A 19,849-nucleotide genomic window follows, 5' to 3' on the forward strand; every position below is an offset into this window, starting at 1 on the left:
CTCAGTCTACAAACACAAAACTGTTGACCATTTGAACATGAATTATCCAAACTTTATGAAACTTAGCTAGGGAGCTTAAGTTAAGCTGCTTAAACAACTCGCATCTAACTCAAACTACACTCAAATGACTGAAATCACCAAAAGCTAGTCGCTCATCGGTAAACAAATCACATCCGTTACAGCATCAAACAACATCCAAACGTTACAAAACTTATAGGACATGTTTATAAGACCTAAGCACATATGCTTATGGTCTCAAATCTCACATTAAGTCAAGTGCAAAAATTTCGATTATTAACAACAGTGAGTTTTTGACCTAGTCGTTTTCGATCCAAAATGCATCTAAATGCTCAGCAATGATGCCCCAATACCCCGCTTATACTTAGTTTATGATCTTGAAGCTTAAATTCCTACTTATGATGAAATTAGGCCGCGGGTCGGTGACACCAAAAGCTACTGATTACCATGAAATGCTTACGTCAATGCGTAGAGCTCTTACTTGCGGTTGCAATACAACAGACTGCACTGCAATGTGACAATTGGAAAGGGAGTAGGAAGCACGAGAAGGAGAGAAGTGAGTGCCATTAGCTCACGATGTGTTTCTATTATCCAAAACTTATGAAAAACTTACAAACATTGGCTTTTATACCTTAGCCATGGTTTTTGTGGTCAAAACTAATAATCTGGGAGCTCTAACTAAAGACAGGTTGATACAATCTAGAAGCTTGTAGCACCGGCTCATCAATTACACTGTTTATCTAGAAAGTAGGAGTGACAATATTCCCAATTCATCAAAATAATAAGTATTTTTACAATGAAAGCTCCAAAAAAATCTGATCGAGTTATCAGAGTTAGCTTGCTGGTAATATTCATGTTTTTGATGTTTTGATCAAATTGTCCAATATCTAAGCAATGGAGCATTTTAAAAGACATGAAATGTATGCCTATGTCCTCCAATTGCCACTGCCATGCCTCTCGTTTGTTTGCCACCCAACACATTGAGGGTTGAGGACTGAGAGGACATGGAGAACGGTCCAAGGAAGAGGGCCCTTAGGCTACCCAGTTGCCATGCCTCTCATATGGTGTTCTCCACATCGGGGATTGAGGGTTGAGAGGGCAAGGAGAATGGAACGGGCGAGAAGGTGCCACTGGAGGGTTGAGAGGGAATGGGCTATTGCACATAGGTGAAAGGTTGCAAACGAAGGGATCACATGGCTAATGAGTATGAGGGTCCATGACATCTTTACGAATATATACAGTATTGGAGGAAATTTTTTTAAAGCAAGAGAGTAAGAAAGAGTGAGAATTTTTTGAAGCCATCGAGTAAGAGGATCACACAAGGTCAAGCAAGATAAAATCAAAGACATAACAATTTTTGGAATGCCCAAGAGAAATTGAACATACTCTTAGATAGAATATAAAATATAACAGTTTTTGGAATGCCTAAGAGAAAATTAAACATACTCTTTTACTCGCTCGCTTTAAGAAATTCCTTTAATAGCAACCCATTAGCCATGCGAGCCCTTCGTTTGCAATCTTGCACCTATGTGTAGCAATCCATTCCCTCTCAACCCTCCACTCTTTGATGTGTAGCACCTTCTCGCCCACTCTGTTCTCCTTGCCCTCTCAGCCCTCAACCCATGATGTGACAGACAACAAACAAGAGGCATGGTAGCGCCCTCTTGCATGCTCCATTCTTCTTGTCCTCTCAATCCTCAACCCCCAATGTGACGGCAAACAAACGAGAGGCATGGCAGTGGCAATTGAATCTGCGAACAACACACGAGAGACATGGCAATGGCAACCGGGTTTTCCCTCAACCCTCGATGCGGTGGACAATAGAGGAAGGTGAGTGAACAGTTGGACCAAACAATCGATATCAGAGACAAGACGAGCGCTCTAGATAGATAGATAGATAGATAGATAGATAGATAGATAGATAGAGAGAGAGAGAGAGAGAGAGAGAGAGAGAGAGAGAGAGAGAGAGAGAGAGAGAGAGAGAGAGAGAGAGAGAGAGAGAGAGAGAGTAGATCAGCTTACATTTCGTGTTCTAGAAATGTTTTTGGGATGGGTTCAAATGATGGTGGCGGTAATCTTCCTATTTTCATTTGCCACCTCTCCCCTTGCTCACAAGAGGCGAAGGCAATATGCACCTCGATTTCCACATAAATAATCAATGAATGAGTTGTAGGCATACGACAGAGCCCTTTTGCTGGAAGCCATTTATGCTGGTTCGTTCTGCAAGATCCGCACATGCTGTGGAAAAGCGAACAATTGAGATGATCTTCCGAAAGGGAGGGGGCTCGCTCATTTTTGTGTGGGTTTGGAAATTGTCTTCTCTCTATCTTCCCAATGAGCATGCGCTTCCATCGACTTGTTTGAACCAGCCTAAGGACCGGTTCAAATGGGCCGACGACAAAGTAGAGGCAACGGGCGTTCGTCCCTCATGGCGCACACCCATTGAGCTGCAAAAGAGATGAACATTTTCGGACCCACCATAAGATTGGCGAGCTAAACTTGGCTCGAAGGGAGGAAAGTGGAGAGGGGTGGAGGTTCATGACAAGCTGCTTGCCCCTGCGTGGTCTACCTTAAGACTGGGGGGCAGCTCAAGAGAATTGGTAAGAAAATGCAATAGAGTAGCAGGAGTCTTAAAGTGGGGGGAAGAAGCCAGATACTTCAAGAACTCCATCCTACATTGGTCCCCCTGGCTCTCCAAAGTTGTAGATCCGCCACAAATTCCCTATTGGATTGAGAGAGTAAGGAAGTTGAATAATAAGGGTCTGATCCGACTTGAGCACTTCTGGGACAGTGTCAACAAGAGTTGGAAAACCATTGACCTTATGATTGCCCAGTACCAACTCAATAGCTTGGAGGTTTGCTTGTCCACAAAGCGATGAAAGAACTTGACAAGCTATTGATGCCAATCTGTGACTCGGAGTTGGACTGGAAAGCCTGGAAATGGCCCGGAAGCAGTCTCTTGGGGAAACCCCATACCAAAATCATTTATCAGACAATGATGCAAAAGAAGAATTGGTCTAGCCCCCTTAATAAGCTATGGAAAAAGCAATGGCTGGAGGAAAGGTGGGAGCATGTAATGGAGAACATATGGAAGCCAAAGGTTCCACAATACATCAAGGTGTTCTTATGGAAGGTTATTTGGGGTGCTCTACCGACGGGGGTGAAGATTCAGGAGAGAGAGATTGGGTCAGATTGATGCTTGGGGTGTAGGTTGACTAGTGAAGATCTGGCCCACCTTTTCATGAACTGCCCAGCTATAAAAGGTCTCGCAAGGAAAGTATGCAAGTGGGTCCAGAGAACATGGAAAATTAGGTTTTTCAAGACTGACCTATGCTTTGGAGGTAAAACTCAGGTAGTCCTCCACTCCTCGTCAGCACCCAGATTGTCAGATACTTCTTCTTTCATAATGTATGGCAAACAAGGAACCATCGTGTTTTTGAAGGAGGATTTGAGGTGGCAAGCTTCACAGAAATTATACAGGAAAGCAAAGTGCTAATATGGGCACTCGGGCGCAAGCATCACTCGGAAGATTGGTCTAGGACTACTTGTGCCTTGTTGCCAACAGACGGAATACCCGGGACATGGGCAAACCTTGGCCATCGATAGGAGTCGTTGTGATTATGATTCCTGGATGTTGTCATGGCTTAACTAGAGCATGACAAAACCTTGTAATTTTTTCGGCTGGTCAATATAATTCACTCACAATTGTGAGTTATGCTATTAAAAAAAAAAAAGCACGGGAGCTAGGCTCATTGCCCTCATATTTCTTTCATTTTAATGGAAAGATGTAAAGGTGCTGGTGGCAAAAGGTCGTAAACTGCCGCCGGCGGGCTCGTCTAAACCCGGCCTTAGTGAAATCTCTATCGATTCCATTTAAAAACATTTCTGAAAATTCTCTTGCTTGCACTTCCAATTCCACAGAACTGGACTCTTATTCTCTTCTTCCAAGAGGAGCAGCAGGAGGAGGGGGGAAGGCAGCTCGCTTTCCTCGAGTCCATTCTCTTTTTCTAAGAGCAGACGAAGGAGGAGGAGGAGGAGGGGGCAAGGTTATATGCAGCTAACTTCCTTGTAGGAGAGGGTTATAGCACGCTGCTCGCGAGTCGCTGTGAGAAAGTGATTGTGGGCTATTTGGTCATCGGCGATGGACAGTAGCGTGCTGGAAGTGGTGGGTTTAGAAATCGTGGGCATTGTTTGCCCTGTCTCAATTTGCATGTTTCTGGTGGTTGTGCTGGTGAAGGAGCTGCAGACCCAGGTTACCGACACCGCCCTCACAAGCGTTGCGTCCCTAATCTACAGTGAGGAAAGCACAGACTCTGACTGGACCAAGTTTCTGGGTGCTCTGATCAATGCAGGCGTGTTCGTTCTTGTCATCACACTCGTCACTTTTCTTCTTGTCTTACTCTTCTACTTTCGATGTACCAAGTGTCTACGGGCATACACGGCACTAGGCGCCTTTACCATTCTTGCCTACATGGGGGGGAACATTGCAGTCATGCTGGTTCAGGAGCTAGAGATCCCCATAGATGCTATCACTGCATCCATCATACTTTACAACTTTGCCATTGTGGGTGTCCTCTCTGTGTTTTTCTGCAAGGTTCCGATTATGGTCACCCAAGGTTATTTGATATTGGTGGGGACACTAGTGGCATTTTGGTTTACGTCCCTTCCAGAATGGACCACATGGGTGCTTCTTATTGCTATTTCATTATACGATGTTGTTTCCGTTTTGGTGCCGGGGGGACCTTTGAATATACTTGTTCAGTTGGCTATGAGCAGAGATGAGGAGATACCAGCTCTGATATATGAAGCGCGCCCGGTGACAACCACGGGCCACAGATCTGCTCAGGTTATGACCCCTGCAACACATGCAGATCAAGGAAGTTCACTATTGCCTGATGGAGAGGAATGGCAAGGAAGATTCTGGAAAAGAAGAGGCACAGCTTCGAATGAAGGCAGTACTGTATTGCAACGTGCTTTTCAAGGTTTGTGTGTACCCCTTTTGGGAAGGAAGGATGAGGTAGGAGAGCCATTGACATCATCTCAAAGATTGCATGACCTGAGCTTTCATGCAAACTTGGGGCATGAAATGCCATCTGCAATTGAACAATTGGAGGGCAATGGGGATAGTATGCTTGGTTTTGCTTCAGAAGAGGTGCATGGTGACCAGGAACTGCGGGTGCATAATGAGAGAGCACCCTTGGTACTTTCAACAGCCCTGCCAAGAACACAGTCCTTAAATGGAACAGATGTGAGACTTTCAATGAGTCGTGATGGAAATCCAGGTGGTGATGCATCAGATGATGAAGATGAAGGGATTGGTTTGGGTGCATCTGGAGCAATCAAATTGGGCCTGGGAGACTTTATTTTCTACAGTGTTCTAGTTGGAAGAGCAGCTCTTTATGATATGACTACTGTTTATGCTTCCTATCTGGCTATCATCACTGGACTTGGGGCAACCCTGGGGCTTTTGGCTGTATGGCGTCGTGCTCTTCCCGCACTTCCAATATCCATAGCTTTGGGGATTGTATTTTATTTCTTGACAAGATTTCTGATGGAGCCCTTTGTAATGAATATTGGGGGGAATTTGATCTTTATGTAGAAGTTGAATTCTTGGCAAGACACCCTATTTCCCGTTGAAGGATCACATTACACTACGATGAGGCTGCAGCAAGCAAACAGTCTCACTTTCAAGGTGCTGCAGAATATTGCATTTGTTTGGTGCAGCTTTATATGAACTCCAAGTCCGTGGAGCTTTGGGACCTCCAGGACCGGGTAGGCCAATGATGATGTAGTACACTGTCAGAGTGGTTAATGAAATAGCAGTCTTTGGGTGATTAATCTTTGGGGCTTCTGCCTCACACACTGTTGTGCTCTATCTATGCTGTTACTTTCGTTTATGGCCTTGTAATTTCCAGTCCTAGTTATGGTTTGTCCATGATTGCCTCTAAGAACATATAATCTGCAATTAGACCACTTTATAATGCTAGTAGACAACAGTGCTGCTTGCATATTCGCAAAAGACATCTGATCCAGATTGTGTCTTGTCAGTATGAGCTCAAGTGTTGTTGTAGCTGCTAAGCATATATTTTGATGTAAAAGCTCCAAGTTCATGCCTTGGCACAAATAAGTTATTGAGAGGACAGAAATGGAGCACAGAGTGGAGACAGAATAGAATTCCAAAAGGGGGGCAGCAAAAAGCTCAAGAGTTCAAGGTGAATGCTGTTACAAGGTAGCCCGAGGAAGTGAGAAGTTCTGAGGGTGCTTTATCGCAAAGTCTGGCGATGGATAGGTCACTCTTATGTGTGGATGTTGGGCTGCGTGTAAGGAAAGGTAGGTAGGGCAGCCCACTTTAGTTAACTTTCAAGTGTTAGTTTGGGTCTGCCGCTTTTGGGTGGTCCTCGAGCTCCACACGCATTGTCAATTGTCATTTGTGCAAAAGTTAAAGGTTGATTATATACGACCTTTCGTGCTCGACTTCTACCAGTATCTATTGTGTGATTTTGGGCATCGTGTGTGCTTCTCTCCTTAATGGTATGAGAATCTGAAGGTGCCTCTTTTGGAAGCGTTCCTTTTCCTAGCAACATTGCCTTTGCTGCTCCTCTTCTGGCAATCTCTAGGGCAATAATGATTGGCTCTATTTTACAGCCTGTCCTTTTTTGTCTTTTGCTGAAAATCCACATGCGATTTGTTGGAAAATGCAACCTACTTTTTGATCCGTAGTCTCTTTTTCAGCCCGTTATTGATTGATGATGTGGCAGCATGATGACATTGGCAACATGGTGACATGGCCGTTGATGATGTGGCAGATTTGATGGTGTGGTAACCTGATGCTGTGGGACTTCTGCAGAGTTTGTCGTTTCTCACGTGGATGGTTTTAACATATTGTAAGTTCAGTCGCTCTTACTTGCTATTTAGCAACTCAAGAGCTTAAAAGGAGGATCTAGGGCCCAACATTGTATACACCCAGTTCGATTGAATTTTGCTAACCTATTGAAGCATTTATTAACAGAGAAATACTGCCCTTTGAGGTGCCTACATAACGGGCCAATGCGTTTTAGAGGGGAACTCTACTCCCCTTTATGGGTAGGTGGTTGTGGTTGGTTCTAAAGTTATTTCTTGTTTGTCTGTCCAAGCGCGTGTTGTAGCATATTGAAGCATTTATAAACAGAGAAATACTGCCCTCTGAGGTGCCTACGTAACGAGCCAATGCCTCTTAGAGGGGAATTCTGCTCCTCTTTTTGGGTAGGTGGTTGTGGTCGGCTATAAAGTTATTTCTTGTTTGTCGTGTTGTGCACAAGCTTTTTCCTCACGTGGATGGTTTTAGCATATTGTAATCAGTCGCTCTTGCTTGCTATTTAGCAACTCAAGAGCTTTAAAGGAGGATTTAGAGCCCAACATTGTATACACCCAGTTCGATTGAATTTCGCAGAAGTTTGTCTTAACCTATTGAAGCATTTATAAACAGAGAAATACTGCCGTTTGAGGTGCCTACATAACAGGCCAATGCTTCTTAGAGGGGAACTCTGCTCCTCTTATGGGTAGGTGGTTGTGGTTGGTGCTAAAGTTATTTCTTGTTTGTCTGTCCAACTTCGTGTAGTATCAAGTCTGTGCAGCAGCTCCAGCAAGTTTCAGTGATATTAGAAGACAATTTATCGTTCTCCTCCCTAGCAATCTGGTCCAATAATTGTATCAGATATGCGCCATGGAGGATACTAAGGATGGTAGCCATCATGAAGAAGGGGGGGAAGAAAATGAGGTTGGGGTTATGGAAGAGGATGCTGATGACCTTGAGGGGGAGGACTTCTCCTCTCAGTGATAATGAGGGACAGGCTGAGGTCAGCGACTTCTGAACCAATTGAAGTTTCCATATGATAGCATACAAAGGAAAAGGCAATGAAGACAATATTTAAAAAGTGGAGAAAATAAGGCACCAAGGCGTCCAACAAAAGTACCAAAACCAATCGTCATAGCAGATGACAGAAATCCTTCCAAAGTTTCTTGGGTCTTCCCACATTTACAGCGCTTGCAGGAAAGGGTTCTTCTTGGATGGAGCCTGGAGGATATGGGGCTTATGGAGCCACCTTGCCTGGATATGCTTCAAGATTTTTTGGAGGCATGTATAGATTGATGCCGGGCATTCATGGTCAGTCAATTTGGCATGAATGGAGGAAGATTGGTAGCATCTTTTGGCTCTACGCTTGTACGACCAACACTAAAACGACCAACACTAATAATTAATTGACATCTGCGGAGGGAAGAAATGCAAGGAAGGAAGGCAAAGCATAAAGTTATGGTTCTCAGGATGAAATGAAAGCTTTAGTCTTTATTCAAAAATTTAATGAGCTTTTCTCTGGAGGAAACTTTATCAAAGCTTCAAAAGTTAGGAAATTTTCTTTATACTTGCAGGGCAATCAATGCATTGCCCTGCAAGTATAAAAAGCATTGCAGTGGTTGTCTGCAGGCTCTTACAGAGCAGACCATGAGGACTTGGCTGGAGTTCAAGCAGCTCTTGGCTTCCCGATGGCTAACACAACCCTTTGAGGCAGATGCTTTACCTACATGAAACCAGCTGATATTTGGGGGAGCTTACACAGTTATAGTCAGAAACCATGGGATGCATATCTATTGACTGCGTCTTTCAAAGTTGTCAATTTGAGATATATTGCTGAGGTCTACTTTTTGAAGCAAAATGTCACCAGCATTCAGGGCATGATCGCACATGCCTGGGATGGTTATGCATTACTCTGTAGGAACAAACTGTTGGGAAGTCGACTAACACAAGACCACTCTACAGCAAAGGATCAGTCACAACAAGACACAGGAATTTTAGAAGCGGCAGTTTAGGCAAGGATCCAAGAATGATAACGAAACTAGAAAACAAGGCAAGTGTTTTAGGTGTGGAGAAGTAGGGCACGAGTTTGCTCAGTGTCTAAGAAGAGATGATGCAAAGTCGGAATCTTCCAAAGCTCTTAAGGAACCAAAGACAAAGAAAGCATATACCAATGTGCAGCTAGTGTCTGACGAGCTTGATGTTTAGAAAGAGGAAGAGATTACCAAGCTATGCAGGGCATAGGCGAAGGTCAAAAATCAGGAAAGTCTGTGTCTCTTTGAGGATGGGCTGAGGCCAATTGCATCTCATGTGAAATGGTAATAAGACTGAGGGGATGGTACCTCAGCTGGATACAGCTTAGCAGCACCTAGAAAGGAGCCAGGTCACCATGCAGCTACCCTCTTAATTGGCAAGCTATGATTGCATGTCCAAGAATATCTGGGACGGAGACTTTTACATTGTACCTCTAGAAGGATGTGATTTTTCTGCTTGAAATATCATGGGACAATCAAAACAATTGGATAGTGGCATACAAGGAACCTACCGTTCAAGCACAAGGCAAGGATGTTGATATATGTAAAATTGAAAGGGGAATTTGTTTTCATTGAATTTGCTTCGACAGTTTCAAAGGTAGTGAGAATTTATCTTCTAGCTTACTTGATTTGTGTTGAAGAGAGGTGTCTGAACGCAGTTCTAACCTATCTCAATTGGATTGAAGTGTCACTCAGGTTGAGAGTTTGCCTGGATAATTGTCATTCCTACAAAATTGGTTCCTAGCAGTTCACCCTCTAATGAGCACCTTATCAGGTGAATGCTGCCCGAAACAGGAGGAGATTATGAGTCAAGTTAATGACTTATTGGCTGAGGGTCTGATTCAACCAGCTCCTCACAGTTTTGAGCACTAATTCAGATGAGGCGGATCACGGCAGTCATGTATGGATTACAAGGCATGAAACAAGAACATCATCAAGAGTCGGCTTTCAATTTCAGGTATTGATGACATTTCGAATAGATTGTAGGGATTTTGTTTGCCTCAATCGAATTCATCTGAAAAGTGGATATCGTCAGATTTGGATTGTGTGAGGAGATAGATGTAAACAAAACAACATCCAGCTCAACTTTTGGATGGCGTGGATTTTTTATGATCATTTTTTGAATTTAGTACGCCCTTGCCATCCTATCATCAAGAAGTGGATACCATTCAACAACAGTATGTCGATAACCCTATTTTGCTGATATCTGTAAAACGCTTCACGATGGCCATATAATTATAGGATTCTCTTTCAAAATAAGTTTCACTAATGTACGAGGTTGTGTGTCACTACATGTTTAAGATGGAAGGTTTTGACAAAGTACCCAACCACCTTTGGTAGACAATGGGGGATTGACTCTACACACAAAGCTATTGAGCCTCATTTTTGTTGGCCTCAATTGAGGCAGACACTGACTGGACTTCCATGGTTTGTAGTTGACTAAAGCAGGATCACTCTAAAACTCATGCCTATCAATGGGTCCCAAGGAAGTTGTCCTGTGATAAACATGAGTAGAACGTGAATTCAAAAGAAGGGAAATTTTTATTTAAAACTTTTTGCATTTTATTTCACAAAGGGGTCATTCAAGGGCTTTCAATTTTTTTTTTACTGTTTGAACATGAAGGACTTTAATACAAATACTTGAACGTATGTTGTACTAGGTTTCTACAGTGAACAGTGAACTCTTTGGATGTACTAGGTTTCTATATAGTGAACTCTTTGGGTACTTGGTAGGCCATGGGACAATATTGCTCTGGATTTTATTTTTGACTTTTCGAAGACCAAAAGAGGAGATGCTGGAATTTGCAATGGTGCATAGTGTTTCAACAAGCCCTAGGGCATCCACAACGGGTTACTGTATGCAGGGTATTCACTGAGGGTTAACGTATGGTAGCATGTGAGTGTACAATGGGGGGTTTTATAAGGCAAAGAAGGTAGTTTTTATAGAAGATTCTTTAGAGCGGGCACTCGGTAACCGGAGGAGCAGCTACCGCAACAAAGCTCACGTTCTCCTTATACTAGAGGCATGTTGATCAATCGAGCGACTGAGCTAGGGAGATCCAGGCACCCACGACTATGGAGGACTACACAACATCGCCGGAGACTGCATCAGAGGATTCGGGCCACTTTGGCCCGACATGCACGCCGCCCGGACAGACTACTGACCATGGAGGAGATTGATGAGCTCCGCCAGCGACGGATGATGGATCTGTTGTGATTTAGCTCTTTTGAGGGTTGTACACCTTGCTCATCTTGTACCACACACATACCCACAGTGTGTTATATTAGCCCTCATCCACTACTTTCACAACCCCCCGCCCCCCACTCAGATCCCACACACTTCCATTTCAGTACCTTTTATTTTTATTTTTGGTACTCAGACATTGTATAAGCAGGCAGATAACAAAGTAATCACTCTCGCTCAAAGGAATACAAAACAAGACACAAATAGTTGTTTCCAGCTACAGGTACATTAAATTTTCAAGGGAATATCATGCATTTCTTGCATCAGAATAGTTCCGGGATGGAGAACAATATAAGTTTCTCCGGTTCATGTGTTTTGTAAGAATCAACTAATAGAAAAACCTCCGGAGCGCGGACCGGAGGTGACCCGAGGACCAACCCTTCTTTTGATCCCCAGTGTCGTGTCCCTTTGGATTACTTTTAGTTTTATTATTGTGTGGATTTTTAAACAGGATAATTGAATATTCTCAAAAGTGTTGCAAGGAGCTTGATTTCGATTCTGTGGAGGAATGAAAACGATGTGTCCCTGACACTTGGGGCCCAAGGAGAAATTGGTATTCATTTTCCTTCTTTTCTCTTTCTGTTGTGAAGGCACACGTATTTTTAACGGTTTATTATCTTGCAATAGATTACGTGTATATGCATTGTTCAATACACAAGTCCCCTAGGAAGTGTACCGCTGGCCCGCTGCGCACTCTTGGGTGCACTAACCTTGTGACATGCTATGTTTGTAACCCTATTGAAGTAATGACGAGAGTGGTGTGGCTCCCCTCTACTCTGCTAGAGCAAGCACTAGCATTGCAAAGACTCAACAGTCAAAGTTGCTCAAGCTTTGAGAATACATAACTAGCATTCGCCAAGCAAAACGTAGAAGAATCCAATCTTCCTCTTTCAATTGTATTGTGTGTATCTTATGCTTATCCTAAGCCTGTTAGAAAGCTTCATTAACCCATATCCCAGAAAATGATCTAGCTCACGCATGAGATTGTTGTCATTGGGGCCCAACATGGGTGGAAATTTTCTTATGGCCTCCACTGCAATCTGAAAAGATGCTTTCATTAGGAGTAAATACTAAACTTGTGCTGTAAGCAAACTCTACCAATGAAGATAGCTGGACTTGCAATCTGATATGAGACAGTTTAACAAATCAATGACCACCCAACTTGGGTCTCAGGTTGACCACCTGTCTGAGAATCAAAAGTTGAGGACAACTCGAGAGTCGTGATGAAAGCCAATATTTAGGCCTCCCATCATATCTAAAACATGTGCCAGAAACAGCTTCGCCATATGATCTACTGTAATTCTATTCTTGTCAGGCACCTGCTTGTTACCCAGGCCATTCACTAGAAGTATCATGCACCAAAACTTATACAAGACCGTGATCCGTCTCTGAGATTGGCTAGCCTCTCCTCTCATCAGGTTCTCTCCATGTCTGCGCAGCTCGAGCAAAAACAGTCCAGACATCTCTGGTCCTCATACCCCATGACTCTAGAGAGTGGTCCAAAGCCCTCTCTGAAGAGGCAGTGAAAGCGGCCTCATATTTCATAGTAAAGTGGGCAGTGACGTGTAGTGCAACTCTTGTCTCTGGCTCCATGTGACATAGGGGACATGTCTTGGCCTCTGCTGGTACTCCGTTGTATCTACCAGTCTCGACCCGAAGCTGGCGTGAAGATGTGCGTATCTGGCCAATAGCGCATCGTATCCCATGAGATAAGTGGGTGTCCAATGTCCATGTATCTGGGCCTCGTTACAAAACCATCCTCAGTAAGCTGGAGAAGATGCTCTCAATAGAAAGCCATTTTTATGCCCAGTTTTTGTGCCGGCTGTATCCAAGTTCTCCTGGTATCTAGCTGAGTCTGGTCGTGGCGGATGAGCCTGGTGATCTTGAACTGTGTAAGAGCTAGAGATGGTGCATCTAATGAGTACTGGAAAGGGGCCAATCTGTCCATGCTGAACCCATGTCCCTGAATTTTGAAACCATGATGTCATCTTCCCATACCAGCATGTTGTATCTCCCTGCATAGCTAATTGTCAAGAGGACTCAAGTGCTAGGCGGGCATATCTATCTCTGGGGAGGTCCCATAAGCGGTGTATAAAGGAGACTGATCTGGTGAGCGCCTCAACCACCAGTGGGGGTGCATCTAGCTCTTCTCGAATAATGTCGTGTGGTATTGAAGCCTTGGCTCTAATAAGCCGCGAGATCATAGAGACCAAAGGCTTCTCCATGCCTCTCTATCCATTAGTGCGACCCGACCTCCCATGATGGTCCAAAGAGGCCCCCCATATCTAAACTCCATAGAGCAATGCAGAAGCCACTAGAGTGTCAAAAAGCCAGATCTTTGTCCGAGGCTCCTCAAACTGAATCTGTGAACACATCCTCCCCAATCCCCCCAATGCTGCATAGGCTCTGGTCAATTTGGTCTCTGCCGCTCTTCTCAGTGAAAATGCTGGTCCACTAAAGACCATCCCAAGGTAGGTATAAGCATCTGTATATTCCACTGTCTCATGTGAATGCAGGTTCTACTCTCCTGATCCATTGCGGGTGGTGTTAAAACACCATAACCTTGGTTTTACCAAGGTTGACAGACAAACCACTCTCGTGGGCAAACCTATGCAATGCATCCAAGTGACGTTGCATCCCCTCCGGAGAATCAGAGATCAACACAAAATTATCAGCATATAGCAATAGTGGAATCTGTAACAAACTGCAGACGTGTCGACCTACTGAAGAACTGAGCTATCGGCCGAGGGGCCTAATCCCCAAGAAGAACAAGCAACAGAAGAAGTGTCACAAAGTGATGACGTGGTTGCCCGAGTGCAGAAAACCCTAACCCTAATTTCTGCAAGAAACCCTAATTGCTGAAACCCTAATTCTGGAAACCCTAATTACTGAAACCCTAATTTTGGAAACCCTAATTGCTGAAACCCTAACCCTAAAACTTGCAAACCCTAACCCTAACCCTAAGGGCAGCAGGGAGATTTCCGTGATTTACACTGGCAGCTTTTGGCATTGCTTTTTGGACCAGAAGCTTTTGAGTTTAAAAGCTTTTCATGTAACCTGGTTTTTAGGCCAAGGGCCTTTAAATATGAGGTTAGGGCTCATTCTCTGGCATGCTTCCTGGAGAAGGTGCAAAGTCTGGAGTATCGGCTTGTACTTTGATGATGCAATATAAAGAAATACCGAAAGGGGCGCCAAGGTTTGGGGCCAACATACTCTCTGGGGTGGAATTTCGCCACTCCGTGTTGCGTGTCGTCTCTCTCTCTTTCAGTTCAGTTGTTATTGAAGTGCTAAAAGTCTGTTCAGTCTGTTCTTTTCTATTGGCACGTGGTGCCCGCCTTGTGATAGTGGTATCAGAGCATCAGTCGTGTGCTTTTCTGAAAGCATACCGGTCCTACAAAAGAGCAGACAGAGCTATTGGAATTTTATTCGAGGTATCTTCGCCCTCCAACCCGGGCTTATTAGCGACTCCCACCCTTACTTCATCGCGCATCGGGTGCGCTCCCGTCTTCACCGCTCATGTCTTACAGGGCATAAGTCATTAAGATCACTTGCAAGAGAAGGATCCGAGATTTGTTTCGAGTTAGTGTTTTTCTCAAAGGCAGTGCCATGCAGATGTTGATAGCTACTAAGCAGCATACTCCAAGTACTTGGCAAGCTTTCAAGAAAAATTTTGCCCGAAGTTATATGGTTTCTGACATCTTCCTTCGGAGTGCAACTTCTGGCAGAGTGGGGTATCCTGAAATGCTTGCCATGGAAACCCTAGGAGATTATAACTTGAAGTTTCTCGACATCTCCCAGATGTCTCTTAACGAGCAGATGACCTTGGAGGTTTGGTGCGATTGCTATCTTGGGACTACCATCGCCGCCAAAGCAACACTGTTTGTTCAAGAGTTGACGGACCATGCTGTGCTCGGCTACGACCTCATGGAAGGAACCTAACCCTAATTTTTGGTGCAGGTTTCAAGATGGAAAGTTAGTCGACTTTTCGAGCTCGATTGATATCGAGATTGCTTTTTAAGTTTAAGTTCTGTTTGATCTTGTTTGGTGATCCTGTTTGGAATTTGTTTGAAATGGATGGTATCTGTTTTGAACCTGTTTTGGTGCCGATTTGAATTGTTTGACTCTGGTTTGATAGTGGTTTCAATGATTTGTGATTTTACTCCCGGGTGGAGAAGTGAGAAATACTGTTTTGGTATTGTTTGAACCTCGGAACTACGCAGGCCGATGCCTGGGGAGCGTTTTGTTGTATGTTTGAAAACCTTCGAACGACGCAAGCCGATGCCTGGGGAGCGTTTAGTTGTATTATTGTAAAATAATTGTTGTTGTGACTCCCGGCCCGGACCTGGATGGTTATGCGGGAGGAGTATTAAGAAGTCTGAGTAGTGGTTACTCTCAGCACCTCCAAAGGACGCAGGCTGCGGTCGGGGGGACGTTTGGTTGTAAAAGGCCTCTATATCTCCCGGCCTGGACCTTTTTAGGTTATGCGGGAGGAGTGATGAGAGAGTGGTTAAATGTCTCCCGGCCCGGACCTTGTTAGGTTATGCGGGAGGAGTGTTCATCGGCGGCTTTATGTTTCTATGTCTTGTAACATGCATATGTGAGCATTTGTGTTGCATTGTGATGTGCCAACAACTGAATATTCCTAATTGGATGAGATTGCCTGGGTATGTAATTTTAGTGCATCAAGACACCCGTGAAAGATCAGTACGGTTTGGGTGTGATGGCTAATTTTACTACGCCGGAATATCAAGAGTTCCGATCTGGAGAAAGGAGAAGCTAACTCCTTGATCAAAACAACCGAAAGGAGAAGCTAACTCCTTGATCAAAAGAGCAGAAAGGAGAAGCTAACTCCTTAATAAAAAGAGCAAATTGATTGTCCTTCGGAATGTCCATCGGAATGACCCTCGGAAATTTTTGAACTAACTTGAGTTGTTTTGCTGATATGCTGTAATCGCGGACGATTACTCTCTTTCAAGAAGGGGAGATGTAACAAACTGCTGACGTGTCGATCTACTGAAGAACGAAGCTATCGGCCGAGGGGCCTAAACCCCAAGAAGAACAAGCAACAGAAGAAGTGTCACAAAGTGATGACGTGGTTGCCTGAGTGCAGAAAACCCTAACCCTAATTTTTGCCAGAAACCCTAATTCAGGAAACCCTAATTGTTGAACCCTAATTCTGGAAACCCTAATTAATGAAACCCTAATTCTAGAAAACCTAACCCTAAAACTTGCAAACCCTAATTTTAAAAACCCTAACCCTAACCCTAACTCTAAGGGCAGCAGGGAGATTTCTGTGATTTACACTGGCAGCTTTTGGCATTGCTTTTTGGACCAGAAGCTTTTGAGTTTAAAAGCTTTTCATGTAAACTGCTTTTTAGGCCAAGGGCCTTTAAATATGAGGTTAGGGCTCATTCTCTGGCATGCTTCCTGGAGAAGGTGCAGAGTCTGGAGTACCGGCTTGTACTTTGATGATTCAATATAAAGAAATACCGAAAGGGGCGCCAAGGTTTGGGGCCAATACTCTCTGGGGTGGAATTCCGTTACTCCGTGTCGCGTGTCGTCTCTCTCTTTCAGTTTCAGTTGTTATTGAAGTGCTAAAAGTGTGTTCAGTCTGTTCTTTTCTATTGGCACGTGGTGCCCGTCTTGTGACAGAATCCATGTCCCTGCCAGTTGTGCGCCTCTTATCACCATCTCTCTCAATATAGTCAGAAACCCCATCTATATACATACCAAATAGAGTAGAGGAAAGCGGGCCGCTCTGCTTCACTCCGATAGTGGAGTGAACCAATGTAGATAGCCCCTCTTGAGTGCGTACATGCCCCAATACTGACGTGTATAATGCCATGATTCCCCAATCAGCTGTGTGGGTACTCCCATTTCCTGTAGTCTGCTCATTAATCTAGCTCTGGGCACTGTGTCAAATGCTTTGCGGAAATCCATAAAGCTACAATAGATCCGTCTCCCATGTGGTTTGCCCTTCCCAATAATGGCTCTGAGTGACAGAATGTGGTCAAGAGTAGAGAAACCTCTCCTGAATCGTTCCTGGCTGCGCGTATGCCCTCCCTCTCTGTCCACCTACTTAGCTGCTGTTCAAAAATGGATGCGTACAACCTTTGCAAATATGTGTCCAATCATGATAGTGCGATAGTTTCCAAGTTCCATAGGGTCTCTTGACTTGAAGATAGGTACAATAGTAGATAAACTCCAAGTATTAGGTAGACCCTCACACACGACACGATTGAACATCACTGCTAGAAGCTCTACTAGCAGATCCCTGACATGTATAAAATGCTCAGTGTCACAAGGACATGGCAACTGCTAACTTTAGTTGTTGGTTTCTTTTCGATGGTTTTTGTTTAATCTTTGAGACCCTCTTTTTGAAGTTGCAAATGGCCGGACATTGTATGGCTAGTGTGAAAAAGTAGTTTCATTGTCACAAGGCGGGTACCATGTGCCAATAGAAAAGAACAGACTGAACAGACTTTTAGCACTTCAATAACAACTGAACTGAAATAGAGAGAGATGACACGCGACACGGAGTGGCGGAATTCCACCCCAGAGAGTATTGGCCCCAAACCATTGGCGTCCCTTTTGGTATTTCTTTATATTGCATCAACACAGTACAAGCCGGTACTCCAGACTCTGCACCTTCTTCAGGAAGCATCCAGGAAGCATGCCAGAGAATGAGCCCTAACCTCATATTTAAAGGCCATAGGCCTAAAAAGCAATTACAGTGAAAAGCCTTTAAAACTCAAAAGCTTCTAGTCCAAAAAGAAATGCCAAAAGCTGCTAGCGTAAATCACGGAAATCCGTACAGCTTGCCATGTCATCAGCCAACGCAAAACGCGGAAATCCGTACAGCTTGCCACGTCATCATGCCAGTGCAATTTTCAGAAATCTGCTGTATAACTGCTTCTTCTAGGGTTTAAGCCCCTTAGCCGTCAGCTCCGTTCTTGAGTAGGTTGACACGTCAGTTGTTTGTTACATTCACCTGCTGACAGGAAGTTGGTCGTTACTGGAATTCCAGTAGTAAAAGGGTGTCTAGGCTCAATTCAAAGTCATCCAGGTCCCTCGCCGCACTTAATAAGTTGGTGGATATTTAGGAAATCAACTCAATGGAGGCACAGTGCCAAGGTGGGGTCACCAAGAGAAAATCACCCGAGAAGTAGACTACATTGCATTTTTGGACATGGTCCTAGTGGTGATAGATTTTCAGATGACCAATGAGAGTCCAATGGAAGCATCTCCTAAAATTAGGGAACTGCTATTTTGGGCCATGAAATCTGTTCGCGTCATTAGCTCCGGAATGACAAGAGGAATGTTTCATTACTCTGCCACTAAGTCAAGTGAGCAACTGGTTGAGATATGTTTAAACTAGAAGGTCCAAAGCGGGGAATTAATGCATGAGTGCCATTTGGCCCAACTCTAAGAGAGAGAGAGAAGCGTTAAAATAAAACCTGGGCTACATTTTTCAGCCGTATGGTGGATTGTTGCAGGTACCAAAGCTATTGTGTGCAAACTTTCCCTCTCATGTATAGTGTAGTGCAAGAAAGTGATGTTTTGCACATTTTACACTGCTCTCTCTCCCCCCTCCGTGCAGTTATGTGATGCCCAACAAGAGGGCTCTTCATTTGACCTATGTAACGTTGTGTGGCCTTATGCTTCTGTGCCGAGGCAAGAGCCTCTTTGAGCAGGAACAGGAGTAGCTAACTGCTACTCCAAAAGCAGGCCCTTATGAGGGTGATAACCTCACCTTACAGGTGCATTTTCAGCGCTGGTTATGTGCTGTTTCTGGACTGTTTTACAGCCGTATAGATGCCAGAAGCATTGGGAACAGTGCCCCACTATTAAGAGGACAGTTCCGGGACTGTTTAGGGCTGAAAACAGGGTAAAAACCAGTAAATACAGCGGGCTGTAATTGCTGTTTTTGGGCTGAAAACAGAGGGTTTATGTCTTTGGAAGCGAGTTCTAGTAGGGGGATTTGTTTACGGAAAGTTTTGGGGCCGTGAAATTTTGCCAGAACAGGTGTGATCTAGTTGGATGCAGGTGAAGATCGCTAGGACTCTAGTTTTGTAACTTTACCTCTAAAGGATTAAAGAAATACCGAAAGGGGTGCCCGTTTTTGGGGCCTACTGGTTGTCGACGTCTGCTCGGAGCATTCTAGCTTCCGAGCCGTGTGTGCTTTGAAGTGTTAATTCCCGTTACAAGTTCCCTTTGCAAGGTTTCTCTGTGTGTTAAAGCTTAAAGTAAAGTCTCGGGTGAAAGCCAAAGTCTAGGACGGTTTCATGGTTCCGTCGTCGGGTCAGAATCACTTTTTCCTCAAGAAACGAGCCTTGGTTGGTTTGGTGAAGACACAGAGTACATGAACGCGGGATTACACTACGGCCGACAAAGGGAAGGGTATTATTGAAGAGGGTTACTCTTCAAAGGATAGGCAAGAAATTCCTACAATGTTTTGAGGTTGGCGAGAGTTCACGGCCCCCCCGGTCTGTACCTCCTGTTGATGGAATGCTCCCCCAGTGCAGGGATTTATGACTAGGCAACTTGAAGATGATGCGTTCAGGACTCAGTTAGTTGCCACTGTGAATGTGTTTTCTCAACTGGTGCAGAACCCAAGGTTTATGGAGTTTTTGCAAGCGCCACCAGGGCCACAATAGTCAAGGCAACTCACACAGCCCGTGGAGCCTGTTGAGGCTCAAGCCCAAGTACTTCATGCGTCTCAGC

At 44.3% G+C, this 19,849-nt stretch overlaps 1 pseudogene; it reads left to right on the forward strand.

Moving 5' to 3' along the window:
- Positions 1-3,922: 3,922 nt before the first annotated feature.
- LOC147422995 (presenilin-like protein At2g29900 pseudogene) lies at positions 3,923-6,145 on the forward strand (annotated as a pseudogene).
- Positions 6,146-19,849: the final 13,704 nt, after the last annotated feature.

This window comes from Adiantum capillus-veneris, chromosome 26, assembly GCF_014529385.1.
Source record: "Adiantum capillus-veneris isolate H3 chromosome 26, ASM1452938v2, whole genome shotgun sequence".
Lineage (NCBI taxonomy): Eukaryota > Viridiplantae > Streptophyta > Polypodiopsida > Polypodiales > Pteridaceae > Adiantum > Adiantum capillus-veneris.